We start from the raw sequence: 23,210 nt of genomic DNA on the forward strand, positions 1-23,210 counted from the left end.
TAACTCGGCATCCCCGCAGTCAATCAGATGCAGTACTTACAGCTTCACTCACTGTCTCCTAAGAAATATGTTGTTTTGCTTCTTGGCTAAACTGTTGACTTGGGATGGAACATGATTTCCAGGCAAAAGGCAGAACAGAGCACAGACCTGTTTGATTCCTGGCTTGGTGTCCTGTTGTTGGCTTAAACAAAGTTTCAGTTTAAATTTTTTGGGGTTGTCTTTTTTTTTCTTTCTTTCTTTCTTTCTTTTTTTTTTTTTTGTAGGTTTGCCTCATGTTTCAGTATTATCTGTTAAAAATACTGTGCAGCTTAATGCTATCACCCACACCCCAACAGCACTTTAGCACTTTATCACTTACTCCCTTTCAAGCAGAAGAGGAATTTTTCTTGGTGTTAATGGAAGTGCAGTCAAGGGCTGTGGGGGACCCCTCTGAGAAGAGAAGCACATACCATACACTGACGTTAGTTTAAATCAGGTTTGTGGCCTTTTTTTAAACACAAAAATAAAATATTTTATTAACATCGGAAATAATCCAGAAGAATCTGCAGGCTACAAAGCAGTGTAATAGCCCTCAGATGGTACAATTACCCAGACAACTGGAAAAACTTGCAATTATACAAATAGGGTATAGCATTGTGAAGCTGATAGCAATGTAGGAAGTTACAGAAAGGTATTGCTCTTCTAGGGGATAAAGGGTGAGCATGTTGCAATCAGCAGCCAAACTTGGATAACATGATATCTAACATATTAAATAAAGATGTTCAACGTTTCTTCATAACAAAGTAGAGGAGTCATAAATCACAAAGTACTGATTCCTTTGGGTACCACAATTCTACAAGTTTGAAGACAAAGAATATATCAAGTTTCATTCTCATTCTCATTATAATCTCCACGTAGTAACCTTGAGGTCGGAGAGAGAGGTGAGAGCCTATGGAGGTATGCCTTCAATGAGGGAGAAGTTATTTTGCTTTGGATTGCTTGGGTTTCTTAAAAGAAGAATCTGCGCCTGAGTAATTGGGAGCATTTTGCCTCGTAGGGCTGAAATAACAGAAAAATTGGTAATACATTAAGTAATTTGGAGATTGTTTTGTAACCAAGACTGCCCTTTAAATTTATCCACTTTCCCTATCAAATGCTCCCTTCCAAGAACTAATTACTGAGTCATTCTCTTCCTGTGTCTTGTAAGTACTGTTTCTTTCCATCTTCAGGGGTTTTTGTGTTTGCACAAACCACTCCTGTTTCTCCACACTAACACACTTTAGCTACTAAAAAACCCGAACCATAGAAGGGATAATTCAAAGTGACCAGACATCTTGTGTCAGAAGAGAATTAGCAAGCTCTAATAACTGTCTGGGCATTTATTTGCTATCATTTACCTGATCATTTCAAAGTACTTTTGAGCCATTAAAGCTTTACAACATCCCACGAGGTTGGTGTTTTTAACCTTCTTTCACAGACAGTAAAAATGATACAGAAATAGCTTAGCCCCTTGTGCTGTAGGTCATATGGGCAGTAACAGAGAGGGTTCAAAAACAAGCTGACAAGGCTATAATGTTCCAGCCATTAGACAACACCATCTCCTTCTGGAATGAAAAGTCGGTAACAAGCTCTCTGATGCAGGGGGGGAAAAAAGAAAAAAAAATAATCACTGCAACTTCTTGAAAACGATTACAAGGCAGCCTTCCCTAAAACTGGAGAGTGAAAGGTGAATTATGAAATGCATAATTCATATCATTATGAATCACATAGTGTATATTTCTACATTAACATAAAACCAATCAGGTGTTTAGCTAGTGTTCTAAACAACAGAGGGATTCATGAAAGAAGCGCCTGCACCTTGGCATCTGCATCTCCCAGGAGCTGTGCGGGTACAAAGAGCCTGCATTTGCAGCAGGATCAACTGGAGCACCAAGAAACTGGGTGGGAATGCAGGCTTTCATGGGCTGCTCCATCTCGGGTCCACAGCAAAGCTGCACGCAGCACTGGCTCCTTTACCTGCTTGCTGGTTGGGTCTTGCAGCCTGCGAGGCTGCCTCCAGTACTCGGGCTGAGCAGTTCAGGGCAGGTATGCTGCTGTAGGTATAGCCACCTCGTCCATCTGGTGAAATGCCATGCGTGGTGGGGGGAGGAGGTTCTGAGAGTGCATCTCAGAAACTGCTTCTGAAGTTCCAGCTCTGTGGGGAGAAGACTATCCAAGCAGATTGCATCCAGCACCCGGGATGTATGGAGCTGAGATCATTACAGTGTCGTGACGACCACAGCGAATGCTGAACGGAGTCCAGGCTGTTATTGCATAAGACTCGAGCGCTTTCCTGGCAGTGACTGTGAAGAATATGAAAATGTTGAAACTGAATTTATTCTCAGTTTCAACATCATCTCTCAGAAAGAGTCAACCAGCAATGGAATTTCAAGAGGGGAAAGCTCCTATAAAACTAATGGCTTTTTACTCTCTCTCTCTGTCAGCAGATGATAAATTCCTGGTGCTGGAGGTGCATCTGAGTGACTTAGAACAGAGTTCTGGAAGTCATGAAGAAGCAAGAGAGGTTTCAACCAAGGCTTAATCATTCTATTCTCAGCCCTTGCTCTGTCCAAAGCTCTGCTGATTAGAAGCCAGCAAGAATTTTTCCTTGAAAAAGGCAAAGGAAAACATCAAGATAATCTTGGTTTGCAACTTGGGATCTCACATTAACAAGAAACTGAAGCAAGACAGATTAAAAGTAATATTTTTTTTCAAAGTCAGATGCCTGACGTTCAGCACCTAAATCTGTTTTTTGAAACTTGTGTCTCTACTCCCAAAGCCAGCATAAACTGGCTGACTGGGGCCTCTGAAATGTATGCCGCATAGGCTGACACATTAATTTGGAATCATGAGTTTAATTAGACTGACCCCAGTTAAAAAACTTTCTCTAAGTGACTCACCAGTGATTACAGAAAAAACAAGTCCTACGTCTCCTCTCTCCCCGTTGCTATGTTCTGAACACAAGAGCAAGCAAAGCTATACCCCCCCTCCTGCAACTCCTCAAGTCGCAGAAAACTGCACCACTTCTGGAAATACATTTCGCAGCCTAACGCTAACTTCTGCTAGTCACTGCAAAGTAGGTCTCGACAATCTAGAGCAGAACAATGCAGAAAGAAGCTGATTTGAAAATACTTCCTGAACAATCATTTATAACAAGTACCTGCTATAAACCTCCTGTGCTACAGCTGAGAATACAGAGGTGAAAACATATTAATACTTTATCATAATTCTCTATAACTTTAAAATATAGATCCAGCATGTAGGCATATAGATCAGATTATTGAATTTCTTATATTTAAATATTTTTAGCATTTTTTAATAAGCTCCCCTCCAAACATCTGGAAATTTTAATTTTCAAAAAAATCAGTCTTTTTAGCAAATGGTAGAACAGCCAAAGGTTTCTTGCCAATCAAAACATTCCCAAATACTGATTTTATTTTTTCCAAAATTTCATAAATATTTTTTAAAAATCCTCATGATCTTTTTTTTTTTCCCCCTGAAATGGAAAAGTTTGGTTCAAGCAGCGCTGCCATTACAGAGAAAGACAGGAAAGACAACCCTGTTCCTGAGGGAGACATTGAACAGTCTTCATATGCATTAACCATTCCCTTTCTGTGTTGCCCTTCATCCAGTCCATACTTTTGATTTTTGCAGTAGAAAAAGCAGGTGTACCCCAGAAAAAATTGCCTGATGCACCTCTGGAATAGTTCTAGCCAACATATAGTCTTTACATAGAACTTGGTTGACATGCTATGGAAAAAATAGCTTGGGATCACCTAATTAAAGACAACTTAATAATGTGAGCAACCTTTTTTTGGCGTAGGAGGTTACATAAGGATGGGTCATCAAAGAAATTTGTACCGAAGTCTTCATTTCCTTCACCTTGCCCTTTGTGTTGCTATATTTTGTCCCATCTCTGACACACCATCCGGAAGGTCCACCCATTTTCCCAGGATGATATTTCAATCCTTCCCTTGGCAGACAATGACTCCCAAGTGGTTTCCTCAGCCCGTGCTTTTAGCACTCTGGGACTTCTGGTGACAAAGTTATCAATGGCACAATTAAATGGGAACGCTTTCCAGATGGTGGCTCTGTGGCCTCTTCTTTAACCTGTTCCTTACCACTTGACAGTCTGCCTACAAATCCCCATCTCCCTCAGGTTATTTCAGTCTCCCACACAGCTCAGTGGCACTGAAGTCCTGCTAGATTAAATCTCTACATTTCACTTCCTTTGAAGAGGAATTACCATGTTAAAGAGAAATATCAGTTAACCTGGTACAATTCACCTTTGAAAAACTCCTGTTGCTTTTATTTTTTCCATTTTCTACTTGCCTTTCTATCTCTGTTCTCTATTGTTTCAAATCCTTGCATACTACTGATGTGACACTAATGGGCTGCCCAGATTATTTTTCCCTTCCTTCAACAGAGGGTGTTACAGGCATTATCCCCCAATCATAAAGTGCTACCTTTGAGTTCATAGATTATTAAAAATCCTTTCTACCAGACTTGCAATTTCCTCTGCCAGATCTTGGACTATTATGAGATGGACATTATCCAGCCACTCTTCCATTGCAAACACATTCATTTGCACTTCTACAGTTACTCCGACTACCTTTGTCCCCATAGTCTACCTTACAAAATACAGCCTCATTATAAAACAAAACCAAAGTATTCTTTAGTTTGAGGTCATACTTGGACTACCTTTATCTTCATTCCCTCCTTATTTGTTTGGGGGCAAGAGGGGATTTTTTTTGACACCACTTCTAACCAGGGTGAAGAAGTATATTAATTTTGGAAATGGTCTCGTCTCCAGGGACAGATCTCAACACATGCCTTTTATGGGTTCAGATAAGCCATTGATGGCATTGTGTTATGTGGCAGGAAGGTCCTCATACTTGCAAATACTCAAATCCAAAGCTTCTCTGCCTGGGAATTGCACTGGCTGATACAGCCGTAATCATCTAAAACCAATATTTGGTCCAAAAGAGAAAGGAAAACCATTCCCACATTGATTTCAGCTTCCAATATATTTGTCATTTTGAGTATCTATGTCAGCAAAGACTGACCAGAAACCGTTTCAATGACTAGCTTACCTTAGGTGCTGCAGCATCCCCAGAAGAGTTCCATCCAAGTAGAATAGCCCTGTCTGGGGCTGACGTGCCTGGGCCAAACCCAGTGTTTCTGCAGAGCATCCCTCACCTTGCAGCTCACCTGGAGGACACCCTACACTTCCTGCAACCTGTATAGCCCAAGCCCACCCATTTCCCAGCAGACAAAACAAGTGCACACAGTAAATATAGGAAAAGTAGGGAGAATTTAAGGATTATTTTATGTTTCTCACAGGGAGAGCCATAGGCAGCTATTCACTAAATCCTCAAACCCCTCTTCCAAGTCCTTCTGGCTTGAATGGTTAAGGAAGAGCCTCCCTTCTCTGTCTGAAGCTCCTTCCATCTTCACCATGCCAAAACCCCAGATCAAGCCTCATTTAAGCAATATACAAGGAGCAATTTCAATCCACTTAATATGTGCAATCAAATAGCTCACTGCTCAGTATACTCCAGAGTTTGGGAATGCTTATGAAGCTGCCACAAAGCTTTCAGTGCACTACAGAGGTCTGCTTTGAACTGCCAAAGAAACAGGAGGTTCTTGCCATAAAATTGAAGTCCAGTGTGTCACAGAGTGCACATTGTTTTGTCTAATTTGAACCTGGAAACAATTTTTATGCTTTTTTTCAGAACTGGTGAGTAACCATTGAGTGACCAGATGCATGTCTCCATGTTAGTACTGAAAGAGATTTTCACTGTGGGTTTGGCCTTCTAAGAACCATCCACCCCATGATGCCATCTCCTCTCCTAATTTCCACCTATTAAATTTCATTAAAGAACAGCTGAAATGGAGGATGCTTTTTCCTCACATCATCCCTCTGAGGAAACCTTTTCTTTTAGCTTCCACAAGGACTTTACGAAAGACTGAGAGAGAGCAAGTCATCCCCATGACAACCTCTGTAACACATTGGTCAAAATGGTATATTTTTAGCCGGTGTCCATAATTTTTTATATTTAAACTAAACAGTATTTCTGTGAACTATATTCCCATGAGAGCTGCCTAACCTGGCAGTAGCATGATGGTGTTCCCAGGTGCTACACACTGAAGCAGCGCTAGCAGCAGACCTTTGCATCGGGATGCCCTTGGTACAAGGCATGCAGTATATGGGGTGCTCCTGGGCTTCTAAGGGCTTTACCAACATATGGACATGAGAAATGTCTTCTGGGGCGAGACAGGCCATCCACCTAGCCCTATTAATCTATCAGTGACAGTAGCTTTTTGTAAATAAGTGTGTACAAGTATCAATGCACTAATATATTTGGCAGAGCTTACTCAATTCCTGTTGTTGCAATCATCGCAATAGAGTACTCTTTTGGGGCTGGCAATGTACACCTTTGTATCATGATCCGTACAATCCTAATGACCAAACAAAATAAACTCGGTCAGTTTAATCCCTTGAGCTGTCCTCAAAGAGTCTTTCTGATTACAAACAACAAGCAGGCAGCACCTCTTCATTAGGAAAGAGAGAGAAGTAATAAATGAGCATACAAAACCCATGGGCTAAACTGGCTTATCAAAACGTATTAAGCCTGGCTAGCATATGACATCAAGCAGAGCCAAGAACATGGCTCTAAGTGGGCATGGAGGGAGTCTCTCTTTTGCTAGTTGTCTTTGAAGGAGAGAGAAACCCACCAAAGTAAACTGTATGGGAAGGAAGAAGGAGGTCCCCAAGCACCTCAGAAATCCCCTGGGGCTGCATGGCACGGCTGTGGCTGGCCTGAGGTCTCCTGGAGAAAGGACACCCTGAAGACTTCTCCTCCCGTGGTGCACCCCATCTCCCCTCACCAACACCTCTCTTGGCGGTGCAGTACAGGCAGAGGTACAGCCCCAGCTGTCAATCAGAGACATCAATGGGGTCATGAGGCAACCTAACTACAACAGCCACCAGGCAACACAGGAGTATACTGAAATCAAAACTTTTTTCTTCTTTTTTTCTATCAGTCCCTTTTTTTTGTGAAATACTGGTAATTTCCAGAGAAAGCAGCCAGTTTTCTTGGAGGTAGGTGTTTGGCTGAAAATGAAGTACTTTTTGTCAAAAAGTAGGTTTAGTGAAGAATACTTGACCAGACCTTCTTCCAATTTCCTGCTCAGAAAAGCCTGTACTGGCCTGTGGTCCCTCTCTTCTTATCCCTGGACTCGCACGCACCGCCAGAACTTGTGACTGGGAGGGAGCTACCTCTCACACTGCTTTCTAGCTTTGGTCTTGTCAGCAGAGAGGAAAAGAGAGATGGAAGGGGAGATAGTACTCAAAGAATGCAGAATCCATAGAAACAACAAATAATGAACACAGACAGACAACTGAGAAGTGAAATACTATAAAATTACATTGTCAGATGTTCTCAAAAATGGCCCACAGTGGAGAACTGGCTAGTCACACAGAGCTGGCTCTCCCTAGTCCCAGCTATTAAACTGTTATGAAGCTAAAATTGCATTAAATAGTTTCCTAGCTTTACTTTTCCATGTATGTAATAACTATCCACACCACAAGGGTGTTTCACAACTGCAAAATGGGAAGAGGAGATATACACAAGAAACTCTGTATTAAAATGTGATCCATGCTATGAAAAACAAATGAGAACCCTGGATCTGACCTAACTGTGAAGTAATTTCAAGTGATAATAAGATACCAATGATGAATTTGTTAAATCTGGAGTACATGTGGAACTCATCTGAAGCATACAGCCGAAAAATAAATACACTAATTTCAAAAGTGATGTAACGTGACATTTTGTCCATAAGCAACTAGCTGAGGACAGTCTAGCCTGCAATTATATTTTTGTAGACATAAGTTTGGTAAATGTTTTAATGCATGTTAATACTTCTTATTTACATCATAGTTCAGCAAGACAGCATTCCCCTCTTCAATTTAGAGACACCAAAAGTCACACTGCCTGGTACAGCAAAGGTCTACCAGCCCTAGAAGATACATAGACAAACTTTTAGTCTTTTAGCTCAGAAGAAAACCAAATACCAAACTCTTTTCATATACATCACAATTATTTTGAATCGATCGTGCATTTCTAATACGAGCATGTTCAGAAAATGCCTAGATCCAATCCTTACTGTAACCGTGTTGCCAACAGGTCCATAGCAGAACCAAAGAAGTTAATCTTCTGAATTCTTTTCCAGCACGACATTTCTATGATTTCATCCCACCAAGTATGTGCTGCCTTGTTCTGAATCAAGCTCCAATATGCCCAGACTGTCCTTCCTAGATTCTGTCTAATCTCTTCTTGAAAGACCTCAGTGACAGCAATTCGGCTACTTCCCAACAAAGTCTGTTCCAAAATCTAAGCCTTCTGGATATGTCTACAGAGTATCTCTGTTTTCCATCTACTATGTATTTTGTATTTATAGTTCTTTGTAGTTCTTTGCAATTTTCATTACTGGCATTTCTGGACAAGGTTTTGCAATAATTTATCCCATTCTTAGACACCGATTTTTGCTTATTCACTGGATAAGGAACTTAGGCCTCTAAGATGGATTTCTTTTTTTTCTGTTCCCAGTGCTAGGAGCTTACAGGTCAGGTGTAGAGATGCTGAGCACTGAAGGACTGATGGATTCGGATGTAAGTACCTCTAGTCAATGAGACTCATCTAGATATAAATCTGTTTCAGAAGAAGGTACAGGTTGAAGTGAAAATAGGAATAATTCTATGATAATCCTATGGTTAGATAAGCCTTCAGTGGCTAAAATAGCATATCCCTTTGCATTGGTTAGCTTTCAGAGAAGGAAAACTAGATGCATCGTCCTCATCATCAACAGTATAACTACTGTCAGGGTGCTTGCTGCAGGTTTTGTTTCTAACAGGTTTTGACTTTACATAACTCAGAAACATTTGCACACTTAACAGAGACTTCATTTTCACTGTACAGCAAACAGTTGAAATATGTGTATGTTGCCATGTCATATAGATAATGTTAAAAATCAAAGCATTTTCTATTCCTTATTTTTTGCTCCATCTCCAGAACATCACTCCTTTTCTTTCCCATAGCCTAATACTAAAGTCTGAAGTCCAAGTAACAGTTAAGCTGTACTTTTATGCCAAACACTGATAATCTATCAATAAGAGGGGAAGGGACAGAGATTTACCAAAACAGCAGATGACTAGTGACTCCAAAGTACTGTGACAACAAAAAGAGGGCATTCTAAATTTTCAAGGACTTTTTGGAAAAGCTATTTTGGATTGCCCTGTGGAGAAATCATGAAGCAGGAGGCATATGTTACACTGCAACCTTTCACAACACAACAGCCTAAGGGCAGTGAGAAGATTTTCATACTGCTGAGGGCAAGCGGTCCATGAGTCCTACAGTAAAATATTCTGTGTCAGGAAAATGACCTCGATCTTTGACCTCTGCATGATTCATATTCTTTCAAGTTAATACTGGAGACAAAACATATGAAAATAAAGTTATGATGGATGTTTAGCTGTAAACACAGGACTGTCTGGTCAAAAACACATGTAATTTTTGCTCCCTTTCATTTACCTTTGTCTTCCTGCATGTAGTGTTACCACTGAGAATTAAATCCCTAATAAACTTCTGGATAGGTTTTCAGGCTAAATTCAGTTTATTGAGTATTCAAATGGATATTTAATGAACATGAGACCCACCTTAAAACTCTCAAAAAAATTATGCTTTTAATCTTAATTATTTAACGTATAGCAAACATTTTCTTAAGTGTGCTTTTAGGAACTGAAAACTTGACCAAAAGAAATATTTCTATTGATTTCACAAACTAGGAGACATGTTACCTTTTTTTTTAACATCATCTTTAAAGACTTGCCATACCTGTATGGCAATCATGTAGGCAAAAATTTCCCAACCAATAAATATTTGATAAGCACAGCCACTGTAAATATCTGGTTGCACATTTCTAAAGAACATCATAGAAGACAAGCACTGTGTTGCTCCACCACATCTGAAAATCTCTCTGTTTTTGAAATGTTATTGCTTCCTTCCAAAAAAAGAACAGGCCAAACCAAACTATAATTCCAGTCCATATGCTGATAAGGTTTCAGAACAAGCTGATTTAGCACTGACAAGAAAGGCAAACAGTAAGTTGGACCCTCATCTACACCAAGTCTCTTTTATGCTAATTTAGCATTGTAAAAAAAAGCCCTTTCTGATGTGCAATTTGTATTTCCACCCATACAAAGACCGTTTTACCTTGCCAGAAGAGTAGAAAGAAGCCCTGGTAAATGAAAACAAGCCCAGCATTTGTATATGAAGAGTAAGTGTCCCCTCTCTTCTCTGTCAATGGGACGAAGTTTACAAGTTACCTATTTTCATAACAGGAATCCCACATGCACACTCATCTTTACATAATTGCTTACATTTCTATTATTATGTCATATATAGGGGTAGGACTCAACATCCCACATGCAAACACCAACTTTGCATCTTCAGTTACAGCAACTGCATGTTAAAAACCAGGCCTGGGCTTAGTATTACCCCTGGATTTCTATGATCCATACATCAGAACTGTAAGCCTGGTCTTGAGTGTCACCACTCTAAAATACTTCCTTGCATAACATCCCAGCAGCTACCAAAAGCAATATGAGTGCACCAAAGACTCCACCTAGAGCATGTGAAGATGCTTACTTCTGTTCAAATTTCACAAGCATTTTCTTAGTGTGCTCAGGTCTGCAAGATCTGTAAACTCCTCATGGAGTTCAGCAAGTACCAAGTGCCTTGGGTCAGGACACCTGCCCAGCAAAATGCACCATCCTCCGCAATGGGTGGGATTAGCCCCTGAAGACAGGGCCTCTTGCAGACAGTCTTGAGCTGCCCCATCCACGCTGGGACTCCTTACAGTGCTGCCTTCTGCCACACAGCCACAGTGAGGTGGACAGCCTTTGCACGCGTCTAATAAGTCAACATTATGATGGGAAAAATTCACCCAATGCCAAGAGCTCCAGCAAGACCATATAACACTTCATTTGTGTGCTAAAAACTCAATAGGGATTTAAATTAATTAGATCCTTGTCCACAAGACAAAGTTAACCCTTGCTGAATAAACATTTTTTTATTAGTGGATCAGAATTAGGTAGGATATGTTTCTTACAAAGCAGTTTTATTTCAATGTCAATTAAATGACTGACAAACTGTGTCTTCAAATGTTTCTTTTTCATAATTTCTTTCTTCTTTTTTTTTTTGTTTTATGAGTGCAGTGCTCCACCAGGGTCATCTTTGTGTAGCCAAACCAAAGATAACCTCTAAAACCAGAAGAAATAAATCAGAATGCTCGAAGTCAAGGCTCTCACTCCAGTTTCACTTGAAACAGAGAAAACACATTACAAAGTATAGCAAAAGTTTGCCAAGTCTCTTTAATGACCCAGAAACTGATTATGATGTACTGAATTTTGCAAGTTAGTAAATCTGTCCACATACACAATAGCAAAACAAAAAGTTGGGACTCTGTCACCAACTGGATTTTCTGTTCAGAATTACACAGATCCAGCAGCCTAGTGACTCCTGGGGAAATCTCTTGGGGGTTAACTGGATGAAACCAACAGGCACAAGAAGATATTATCCACAGACACCAGCAGATGCATCCTCAGTGGAACACTTCTGCCAGCCGTGCTGCAGAGTTGTCTACGGTCACCCCTGGTCCTCAAAAAGCTTTGGTGAAACTGGAGGGCTAAAGCCAAATCTCCATCCTGGTGTTTGTGCCTGCCTCCTCCTCTTGCCTGTGTGCTCTTGTCAGTGTCCTCGCATGTGAAAATAATTGTGCTGTTTCGTGCTCCCTTATGGAGCAGTCGAGGACAAAGCCACAAAAGTTGCTCTCAGATGTATCATCTCTTTTTTCATTAGCACAAGGCATAATTAGGACCTGACCCAAAGCCATCCCAAAACAGCTGATGTCTATCCATTCACTCCTCTGGGCTTTCGACCAGCACAGGTTCCAGGTTAGCATAAAACACAGCACAATTATTTTCACACGCACGTACACTGACAAGAGGCCACCATCATTTTAAAGATGTACATGCTGTGCCTATCAAGGCCAAGGGGTCTTAACCGTAAGAAATGACTAAATTTGTATACACAGGAGGAGGCTGGAAAATGAAATTACATTTGCTACAGAAAATCCATCTTTGTTTTCCAAGCTGTTCTTGCTTTCATACTCAAGTGTTTCGTGTCTCCCTCATCAGTAACCACCATCACTTGGGAACAGCTGGGTCCTTGGGTGGACACACAATTCATGGTATTATTGCTGCAGCTTCTATGTGTCTTCCTGGCAAATTTCTGTCTTAATTGTACTTCTTTCCTAAAGAAATGTGCTTTTAAGTCAATCAGGGTTTGCAAACATCTCACCAAGTCAAGTGAAGTCCAAGTGGGTGAAAGGCAGTTTTATTTTCCTGCTACAAATTTTCCAATCACACCTATTTTTATGTTAGCAGGGGAAACCTCCATGATTTAATAACTACAAGCCATTTAACAAACATGAACTCAAACAAGCACTTGTAAAGAACAAAAACAAATACTTCACTCTGAAAGGTATGTTTTCCTTTTAAACACTTCTTCCGTTAGAATAGAAACATAAATTTAACTGATTTTTACATTATTTTATTTTTTTTAACAAAAAGTTATTCCCTCCTCTCCCATCCCAGATGGCTAGATGTTGACTCAGTGCAAGGAATTTGGGAGGTTATACAAACACGAACCTGGTTTGACAATCCATTATAACTTGGCTAATGGCCCTCCGTCACCAATAATCAAGGCTCTGCTAACACTTTCATTCCTTTATTTCTTATTTTTGCTGAGTACATTGTACTCTGCTCAGCTGAATCACCAGGATTTCTTTTCTTTCAAGAGTGCCCTTTTTTTTAAAGCCTCTCTCTTAAGGGAAAAATATTTATTTGTCAAATGAAGCCCTCAAAGGGCTTTGCCTCTTGCAGGTGAATTTTCAGAAATGTAAGTTTTCAGAGTGGTTTCAGGCATAATTTTCTCTCTGCTCCCCCCTTTTCAAATGGCAGCACTGTGCAGGGAAGCGGTGCCCAGCTGCAGCACCTAACCCTGTATGTCTGCACTGCCCCAGCACTACTTGATCAAAAATCCGAAACTGAGATTTGATCTTAACAGAGATGCCAAAGTCCTGAGTCTGCCCCATACACAGTTCCTCAACGATAGTGGAAAACCTCCAAACAAAACAATCCTGCTAATTCAGATTTCCTTATCAGCTTCTTTACAGGAGGCCTGAAATATCAGTTTTAAAGGGATATTGGGGTTTTTTTTGATTGGTGGGGGGCACAGCGTCAGCCTGTGGGCTCAGCTTCTCCAACCACCCGAGTTCAGGCTCTCCCAGGGGAAACCAGGGGATCCCACCCGGACACGCGGTGGCACGGTGAAGCAACAGTCCGGCCACTGACTCGCGAGCTTGCGTGGATCCCTGCAGAGAAAACATAACTCCACCTTGGCTTGTCGGTACAGGTGTCTCCAAAGAGGCTTCGGCATGGCCACAGGCTCTGCTCTTGCCCTGCTCCTGTGCAGGAAGGAGCTGTGGCTGTGTGAGGGATGGGGTTCCCGGGGACTGGCACCCCAGCACCCATCTCGGCAAAGGAGCCTGCCAGGGCGCTGACCTGGCACACAGATCACATGCAATGCCGGGGGGACGCGTGTCCTGCTTCTTGCCAGGCAATACGTCTGCCCTGGCCGGTTTCCAAAGCATGTCATACCCATGCATCTATCAGTGTGCTGCACCACATGCTGAGTTGAGGTAAGTAAAGCTTGGCAAGTTTGCATCTCCCTGCAGAGTATTGCTACTGCAGGCAGGAGCACCTCTCAGGCTGGGCGAAACATAACGAATGGGGCCCTCTGACTTCTCCCAGTTGGGGTCTCTTTGATGAAGCAAAGCAGGACTGAATAAATAAACTTGTCTTACCCAGCCTCTGTGGGAATCCAAACATTTCTGAAGATTTTGTCATCTGAAGTTGAGTACAGAAGTGAGGGTAACATTGAAAAGATCCTGAGGGAGTAAAGCTCTATTTAAAAGAGAAATTACTTAGGATCTCTGGAACTTAGTCCTCCCAAAGCCCTCAGACGTACGGTCTTAAATCACTTATGTGCTCTCAAAGTCTGGGAATTTAGGAGTTTCAAAGGGGTGTCAAGGCCTTCATCCAGCCAGTGAACTTTAAAATTGTCATATTTGGACCCTCTGCAGCATGAGGTTGCTCTGGGCAGGGGGTGACAGCACTGGAATGGAGCTGACGGGATGGTGGTCATCTCCTGGAGACCAGTGTCACCCGCAGGTACGTGGCAGGCAGAGGGCAGCATGCTGGCGGGGCTGGGGACCATGCTCTATGGGGCTGTCAGCAGGACAGGACAATGTGGTGCGCCCCCACATGCCACAGCATGCTCCTACCTGCTGGGATGAGCGTGGGGACAGCCAGCTCATCACCCACTGCAAAATAGCAGAGAAAAGACCTACCTGCTGAGGCAATGCTAGCGTGCCTGCCTCACCTCTGATGCCACAGAGAAGGAGAGGGGCCCAGCTTTCAACAGCAGGAGCATCCTAAAGCACTCACAGAGCCAAACAGTCAGGGAGCCAGGAGACATGTGGAGGGAGCCAGCGGAGAGAGCAGCATCCAATTCAGCAAATCCCTTAAGCATGTGTTTAAATGCTTTCCTAAATCCGGACCACAAGGGCGTCCGCACAGATGGCCCTCACTGATCCTAGGATACCTGCTAGTATCCCATGAAGGGACAAGGAGGTGGCTCGGTCCCCTGCAAAAACAGGCAATGGAAAGTAAAGACAGCATGGGGACACGGGCAAAGCCTGCAGCCCTCTGTAACAGAGATGATCTGCATCAAGAGGGATGCTTCTCGGAGCAGTTCACTTCTCCGGGCAGTCCCATTGAGTTATTACCATACAGTATATTTTCTCACTTGCCATGTGTTTTTTCTTTTTTTTTTTTCTCCTCCCTCTTCTTTTTTTTTCTTTTTTTTTTTAACTTCACCTAATGTTGTTTATTTCAAGTTTCTCAGCTCCTCTCTCAACAGTGGAAAAGCCGTATCCTACATATGTTCTGCAGATTATTGGACCCACCTCCTCCTCCGAGTGTTTCAACAACAATCAGTTGTTTTCTGTGCAGTGAGAGGGATTACAGCCCTGTGGTATCTTTCTACATTCTTTAAAATCTTCTCTCCTCTCTGGGGAAGAATCTGTTTCTGATGTTAATGTGGTGCTACGTCTTTGTGAAGTGTTCTGATCCTGCCTGCTGTCACCACAACATGGTGATAAATTAAGAGTTTAATTTCAGTTTAATTTGCACATGCAGATTAACAAAGGCAGAGGACAGGGCATGGAAGGACAAGAGCAACTCTAATATCTCTGCCTCACTCAGCTCGCTCATGTGCGTCTCTGGGGACTGCAACTGCTTCATCCTAGCATTGATACACAAAAAGCAAGAAACCTGAAGATTTAACAGAGTCAATATTATTTTGACTCAGATATTATGGAAGGAGAGAGTTTAATAAATACTCCTTGCCAACAGACTTAACACAAATCCTTCTCATTTGTTTTAAGTTTCTCCTCTTTGTTCTTAGTACTGCAAGAAGGCACAATGTGCTACATTTTTGAAGTATGCCCTTAACCCCACTGCGCTGAAGGGTGGTAATAAACAACTACTCCAGCACTTTGAGTGGATGGAAACAGAGGTGTTAGCAGGCTCTCACAGTGGAGGCACAAACCCTCCCAAGGTGGTTCGAAGGAGGTGATCCCATCACTGCCGAAGGCACGATGCATGATGCAGTACCTCCAGCCATGGTCATGGTCACGCTTGCCATATGGACAGCTGGCCTTACAGACCCTTGCAAAGGCACTGAGTCACTGTGGGGACACTGTGCCTCTAAGGCACCCCATTTCTGAGTCCCTTAGAAGAAAGAGACAAGGTCAGAAAATGTTATAAAGAAAAGGATTGGAGCAGAGACCCCTCAGATCTTTGCAAGACAGTTTAAATTGACTAAAGGGTTAAAAATGGAAGACCCACACTTTGGCTGTAATATATAAAAATGGTGCTAGGCATCAGGAACTTTTCAAAGAGTGCTAATTTATAGATGCTTTTCTAAGGAGGACAAGTGAGTATATTACTTTTCCTTTAAAGTGCAGCTGCAACAGCAAACCACACACACTCTGTAGGTTTTATAACCTTGCTAATTTTCCCTAAGTCTTGGGAGCTATTGGTGGTAAGTATAAAGGTATTTTCTTTCAACCTAAGAAGAAAAAGAAAACTGAAAACAAAAGAATTTGTTTTCAGAGAACAGCTAACAGCCAAACTAAAGAGATATTGAGTATGATCTCCACAGAACAGTCAGCAATGCCAGGGAGACTGATTTATACCACTTACTCTTGATTCAGCTAAAGGAATTGGGGTTTTATTTTTATTCCTATTCATATCAATGGGAAAAATGGGCACATAAAGCATGCAGGGACAAAATGACAACCTAAAGGAAATGCCGGATGAATCAGTAACCCTTTTGGCTGCATACAGAAAATCTGTAGCCATGACAAGAGAGATCCTGGGAGCATTGCACTAGATGAGGTACTTGCATGAAGAGGAATCAAGTCCCAGCTCTGCAACACATTTTCTTGCTTTCATGTTCCCATTTGTAAAACAGGGAGCTATAAAACCAGTTCATTGGGATGTGCAAGAGGCTCAGATACTGCAGTAAGGAGGAGCGTGCAAATGCTGAGACTGAAATCCTCGTCTTTCAATCCCATCACCATCTAAAGTGCCAACTAGCCATTTTATTTTATGCCAGCTCTTACAGCTTTGAATGTTGCTTTTGTCCCACAGGAGAAGGAAACCACGTTTTTTGTGGCATCATGTCAGAATAGCTCATCATAAGGGTACCAGCCTAAAGTGGAGAAGACCTGAGTTCATCTTCCCATTTTACCAGCTTTAGGGGAAAAGTTTTGATCGGAGTCAGGAACAAGAGATTTTTGACCACAGGTTTGCCTAACTGCCTATGCAGAAGGGGTGGAAGCAACTTTCTCTGCAACTAAAACATTTTCTGGGGACATAAAATGAAGAACTTCTGCCAAAACTCTAACCACAGTCCAGATTTTTAGCAAAACATTTTAGCCATGCCTTAATATGAGGGGACAGGTAGCACAGAAAGGTTATTTGCCTGTAACAGCCCAAAAATGGAACTGAAGATTTTGCTCTCTCCCAATTCTCTGGACTTTTGTCTTTGCTTGATGGTCTAAGGGAAAAAATCCACTGTCAAACCCCTACGGAGGTCCAAAATGCTACTCATGTTCCAAAATCACTAGGAGAGCTCACATAATAAAATATTTGCTGGAAAGGCACCAGGACATATTAAGCATAGAGAGGCAGCCTTAACTCTCACTTTCCATACTTTCATGAGCCTGAGTCAGAACCGTAATGTTAATTGAACTATACCTATATGTTGGATTTAACTTAAAGCATTTCTTCACCCGTCCAACACCTTTTTATTTATTCCCATATGTTATCCCATATTATCTCATTAGTTACGTTATTTTAGCTGCACTTAGCATGCAGGTGATATTGCCAAATCGCTACCTAGTCATAAAACTATGTATCCTATTATTGTCATTGGAGTTTTCCAAAATATGCACTAATTCTACCATCTCAAGATATATTTCGCCAGTTGAAGAGTACATTATTAAGCATTTCATTACCATAATAAAAATGAAAATGTATGAACAGAAAATCATAGATATTTTGTGTCCTATTCTCATTATTCTAATTTTCATTTGCTTCTGATTCTATATATATCCTGGTTAACAAACATCACACGAGAGTTTTAAAACTAAACAGTCTGGAAATGGGAAAAGGAGTTAAGTAAGTTCATAATGGCACCCAGAGATCTGCTAAAATAATTTTTAAACTGTTCCCAACCAAGCTATGAAAGTATGTGGCTAGCTATACTCACCAGCACAAGGGCAAAGATATCATCAGCTTGCTAATACATCTTCCATTTTAAGGCCACCAGTGGTCAAACAGAAGAGTCAGCCTGTTGGGTTTGTTGCATAAGTAGTTATTAGCCACAGCACCTAGCAGAGTGAGGAAAGAATGTTAATGGCGAGGAATGAGTTTGTGTTGCAATGAAGGAGCAGCAACAGAATGAAGGCTATATCCTGTTTTGTCCTTACACTGAGAGATCACCCTCTGGCTCACAGGGAAAACACGAGACCCAGTAAAGTTCTCAAGACTCTCCTGCTTTCCACCTTGTATTACTGGTGTGAGGCCAAGACTCTTCAGGTGAGTTCAGCATAAAATTTCAGCAAACAAAAAAAAAAAGAAAGTTATAAACTTGCATGATGAAAGTTGAGAGAGCTGTCTGGAACTTATATAGTTATTTGCTGAATTCAAAGAAAAATAGTTTATCCTTTAAACCTTTACAAATGAAAACTTTATATTTTGGAATTAGTCAGCACAGCCCACAATTCATGGTGGCTACTTCCTTTCTTAGACACCGCACATGAAAGGCTTTCTGAACTTCTATATATTCCCTCCTTCTGAAACTAAGCACTGCTGCAGCATACATGAGATAAGTTTCCTAATCTACAGCATTCATGTTATATTCAAAAAAAACTAGTTGATAAAAGAGGACCACATAACATTGGGTGAGATGGCAAGTAACAGATTTGCTGAATTATTTCACAGAGAACAAGATTTTCTGTCTGTCTCATTGCTGAATTTTCAATCACGATTAACTTATTTAATAGAACTGGTGAAATAATAGGCAAAAGTAAACCACATCAGCTCCTTTGATTCATTATAGGCTGTATGGAAAAATCATAATTTGCCACAGCCCTATGAAAAGTGGCAGTGAGACTAAGCCGCAGCAACTGAATTCACCAAAGATCAAAGTAAAAATATGAAGCAAGTATCTTGCAGTGTTAGAGTTTAAAGTGTGGGTTTTTTCAAAATAATTTGCAAAGATAGGCCAAACGTTGCTGGTCTTAAAAAAATGTGCATCCAGTCTGCCAACTCAGGTCTGCTGAGCAGCAACAAATAGGACAGGATCTTCAAGCTCACAGCAGCTAACTTCAGGAGCTTATTTCAGCTCTAATGAACCTTCCTGAGCACATACTATGCGCTGGAGTATGTATCAGTCAAACCATCCACAGCTGTACACAATACCCCTACTTCCAAACAACTAAATAAAAAGGACAACCAGCAGGGCTTACCTTCTCCTTCCACCAGAGATACATACCTTACTATTAGCATGCCTATGGTTCACAGGGCTGGGGCGGGGGGTGATGGAATAACAAAACACAACAAAGATAATTCTGCTCCCAGAAGAGTGCTGTTCCAGGAGCACCATCATCTCCGGGCTCCAGCAGGTCCATTGCCAAAAGCAGACCAAAATCTTGTCTGTCACCTAGGCACAGTTTTGTGAAACCACACATGCCAAAGCCTAAGCAAGATTGTGCAGAAAGTCAAACTGCATCTTTTCTGAGGAAGAGTTACTGGCACACTGTGTATGAATACATAGCTGTAACATAGAAATCTATGCATGTGTCCTTCATATGCAAACAAAAACAGTACAGATCTTTGTTACCAGTCCAAACCTGCACCCTTTTATGTACATCATCTCCAGCCACGCAGAGAAAGTTCAGCAATTATCCTGAAGTGAGGAAAAACATACAATTCACATGCATTCCTTAAACCCAATGAGAAACAGTGCTCTGCAGTGGTTACTGCACTAGGACTCAGCTGAATCAAAATCTGTATTTGACTTTCCTACAGAGAGATCATGGGATCTTGACTATCCATTTCGTCCCTAATTTCTGAAAACAGAGGGTATGGATGCCAACTATACATTGAAATGTGTAAAAGCTGAGTGTTACAGTTATTTGTGTGTGGAATGCAAATCTTAAATACTATTAATTCCATAACTCTAACCATGTAACTCCATGAACATTGACTTTAATTAACATAGCGTGGAATTATATTCAGTGTCAGGGTGTGAAAGTCTCGTAAGAACCCTAAACTACTGTAACTGATAGGTCATGCCAAAAGAGAAGAATGTGTTGGTGATGCCTTCTAAATGATAAATCTTCAATTCTTCTTACTGCAACTAATACCCAGCATCACTTGCCAGTTGTTTCAGAGTGTTACATTTCTCAAAATGAAACCTACACCATAAACGTCTGGTCAGGTGAAGCTCATTGATGTAAAGCAGCCTGTATTTTCTGTCACAGAATTACCTATTAGACCTTGCAATGTTTCAATTATATATTTAACTCTATACTAATCTATTTCATGAATAAGCAAAGAATTAAGATATTGCATAGTATTTTATTGTCAGCTGTCACATAAATTACGATTTTTCTGTTCCACAAACACAAACAATCCAGAGCTGAATGTTTCTTCAAGACAAGGTCAGCTGAAGAAATACCTTCTTTAGGAGAAAGTAGATAATGCTCCCTTTCATCTGCTTCTGAAACTCCAGTCACCTTCTAGCTTGCATGGCACGAGAAAATACTTCTGAGAAAGGTTGCTGTAATATAAGAAATGAATGCTGGGAGACTTGGAATTGTTTAAAAGTGAAATAAAAATGTAGATATCGAATTCCTCAAAGCCACAGGTTTCAGCTTAGGGCTGGTCAAAAGCCCACTAAAATTAATATGAATTTACTGATTTGCTTTAAGATCTGATTTTCATAACCATTGTGTGTGTAATATGAGCATAACCACATTTTTGATTCAGTGGGATATACCCCATTTCTCTTACCAGTTCCAGGAAAGGATCAGAGATATTACATGATGAATATGCTGCACTTAGCTGTGATTTTATTGTCCCTCTGTTTCTGCTGCCTTGTAGAATGTGCAGAGAAGCTGGTTTCCGTGATGAGGAGAACAATCCAAAATGAGTAGGGAATAAAAGTTAAATGACTATTATTAAATTCAATGTATATTCATAGGCCTATTGTTTCTATCTAGTCCCTTGAATATTCTGGTTCAGCAGACACCCCTAATATGTCACCAGTCTGCTTTTTCAGCTATGCAAACAGAGGACATCACCACTGATGCAACTAGGTGTATGTCACCTAATTGTTCTGGGACAGCATACTCTATAGATTTAGTATACGACTCTGTATGTGATACTGGGTTATTACTGAAAAAGACATTAATCACCATGACAGACACAAAGCAGCACTATTCGCACTGTCTGAACTGAGACATCAAATAGACCCATTGCTAATTAGAATGATGACAGCCAGGAATTAAAGTTAAAAGCCTCTGTTTTTTCCCACTTCTTAAAATTATCCCTCTCTGTCCCATCCTTTCCCTTCTCACAAATCTGGTAGTAAAACATTAGGCAGCCTCTTCTGTGATTCTGCTAAACAGTTTCTTGTTAACGGACACATAATAATGATGATAAATGAGAGAGAAGAAAGCGGTCATTAAGCTATTAGAAGCTGAATGCACACCGTTCGAGTACACCCAGCATTTATCTTGCTTTAGCTTGCTTTCCTAAGCCAGGAATACAAAACGATACAGAGCAGAAAATGTAAATCATCAATGATGTAATAGTGACCTGTGCGATACCTTGGAAGGGCTTAAGCACACACGAACATTTTCTTTACAAAAAACCCCATTGTCCTATCCTGACATATGAACGCCTGCTTACTTTCTTCATGGCTTTCCAGAATACGTTAACCCTGTGTATCACTTAACACTACATAGGCCCTCATATCTCTGTCTGAAAAGATGCAGTGATATTTTCCTGCACATGGCTGTGCAGCCAGCAAGTTTTGACTTACGGAGGATGGGACTGAATACTAAGAAATGTGGGGGGGGGTTAAGTTCTATTTTTTAAACAACTGGTAAGAAACACTCGGCTATACTACCCGTGAATTCTTCCTGGTGTTGGTAGAGAGAAAATGTAAAAAAGAAAAAAAAAAGAAAAAAAAAGAAAAAAAAAAAGAAAAAAAAGACAAAAAAAAAGAAAAAAGGAAAAAAGAAAAAAAAGAAAGAAAAAAAAAAAGTGCTTCTAGAGTGATTTGTCATGGAAACCTGGTAAAATCTTGTGTAAGAAATGCACCTAGCAGCATATAAAATTACTCTGGATGATTTGTCTTTGGCTTGCCAAAAGAGGCATGACGATGACAAGGAACTTGACACATCCGTACCTGGAAGCTGCAGACACGGAGACCGAGCAGCATGGGAGAGCTTGCTGGGAGATCTGAATATCCAAGAAGAGCAGACGTGGGCAGAGCTGCCCTCAAAACCAGATGGTATCGAGAGGCAGTGAGTGAATCCAGAGAAACAGCTGAGGTGAACCCCTTTCCAGAGATAACCCTTTGCCTGTTTCGTTGAGTAGATTAATGAGCTGACAGATGGTGATGATTAATATTTTTTTTTTAAAAGGCTTTATTGGGGAGAATTTGGAATGTTAATTTCTTTCCTGTTTTCTGAAGTTTGAGGTTTGTGTGTTTGTCAAGTCGTGCTTTGAAATGATCTTTTATCAAAAGTGGTTATGCTTGGGTTTTTTTAGACAAAACATTTTGATAACATGCTCTGAATATGTTTCAATAACCATTTCAGAACAAACTAGCACTGACATTTTTCAGGAGGTGAAGTGTTGGAAAAACCCAGCTTTTCCCACAAGTATTGTTTTGCTGTGAAAGAAGCCCATGCTGGAATGAAAACATATTTCTTATCAAGCTTCAAAATGCTCATCTGGTAGTTTGGGGGGTTCACTGTTATTTGAGATGGTGATTCATTAGTAGAAGAAAGACCTACTCAAACAGAAAGGGTATCCCACAGAAAAAAAAGTTCATGAGTGTCAGAGGTAGTTTGCAGCAGTGACTTTCTTACCTTGGTTAAATGTTCACAGGAGGAAGTCAGAGCAGAAAAGTGAAGTCTTCAGTCTTTTTGACCAAAGGCAGCACCTGTGTAGAATTAAACGGCTTGTTAGTGTACATAGCATATCATCTTCTTAGAATATACCTGGGTAAATGAAGAGTTACAACCTAGCTGCATCTATAATTTCATTGATGTTACTTTTACAAGTCAATATTGAATTAACTGCAGGCTGACAAAAAGACATAACAGAAGAAAAAGAATTTCTCTGCCTTAAGTTA

The 23,210-nt window shown here is 40.9% G+C and overlaps 1 long non-coding RNA gene across 2 annotated transcripts in view; it reads right to left on the bottom strand.

The window, feature by feature from the left end:
- Positions 1-23,210, bottom strand: part of LOC142031814 (uncharacterized) — a 68,808-nt gene that overhangs the window by 14,392 nt on the left and 31,206 nt on the right. The window contains exons 2-4 of one of the 2 annotated variants that reach the window (XR_012650612.1): positions 22,945-23,018; positions 18,265-20,621; positions 18,045-18,165 (exon numbers count right to left, since the gene is read on the bottom strand). This is a non-coding gene — a long non-coding RNA (uncharacterized LOC142031814). Of the gene's footprint in view, positions 1-18,044; positions 18,166-18,264; positions 20,622-20,854; positions 22,874-22,944; positions 23,019-23,210 lie in introns of those variants that run through there. The other variant, XR_012650613.1, reaches the window with a different exon arrangement.

This window comes from Buteo buteo, chromosome 1, assembly GCF_964188355.1.
Source record: "Buteo buteo chromosome 1, bButBut1.hap1.1, whole genome shotgun sequence".
Lineage (NCBI taxonomy): Eukaryota > Metazoa > Chordata > Aves > Accipitriformes > Accipitridae > Buteo > Buteo buteo.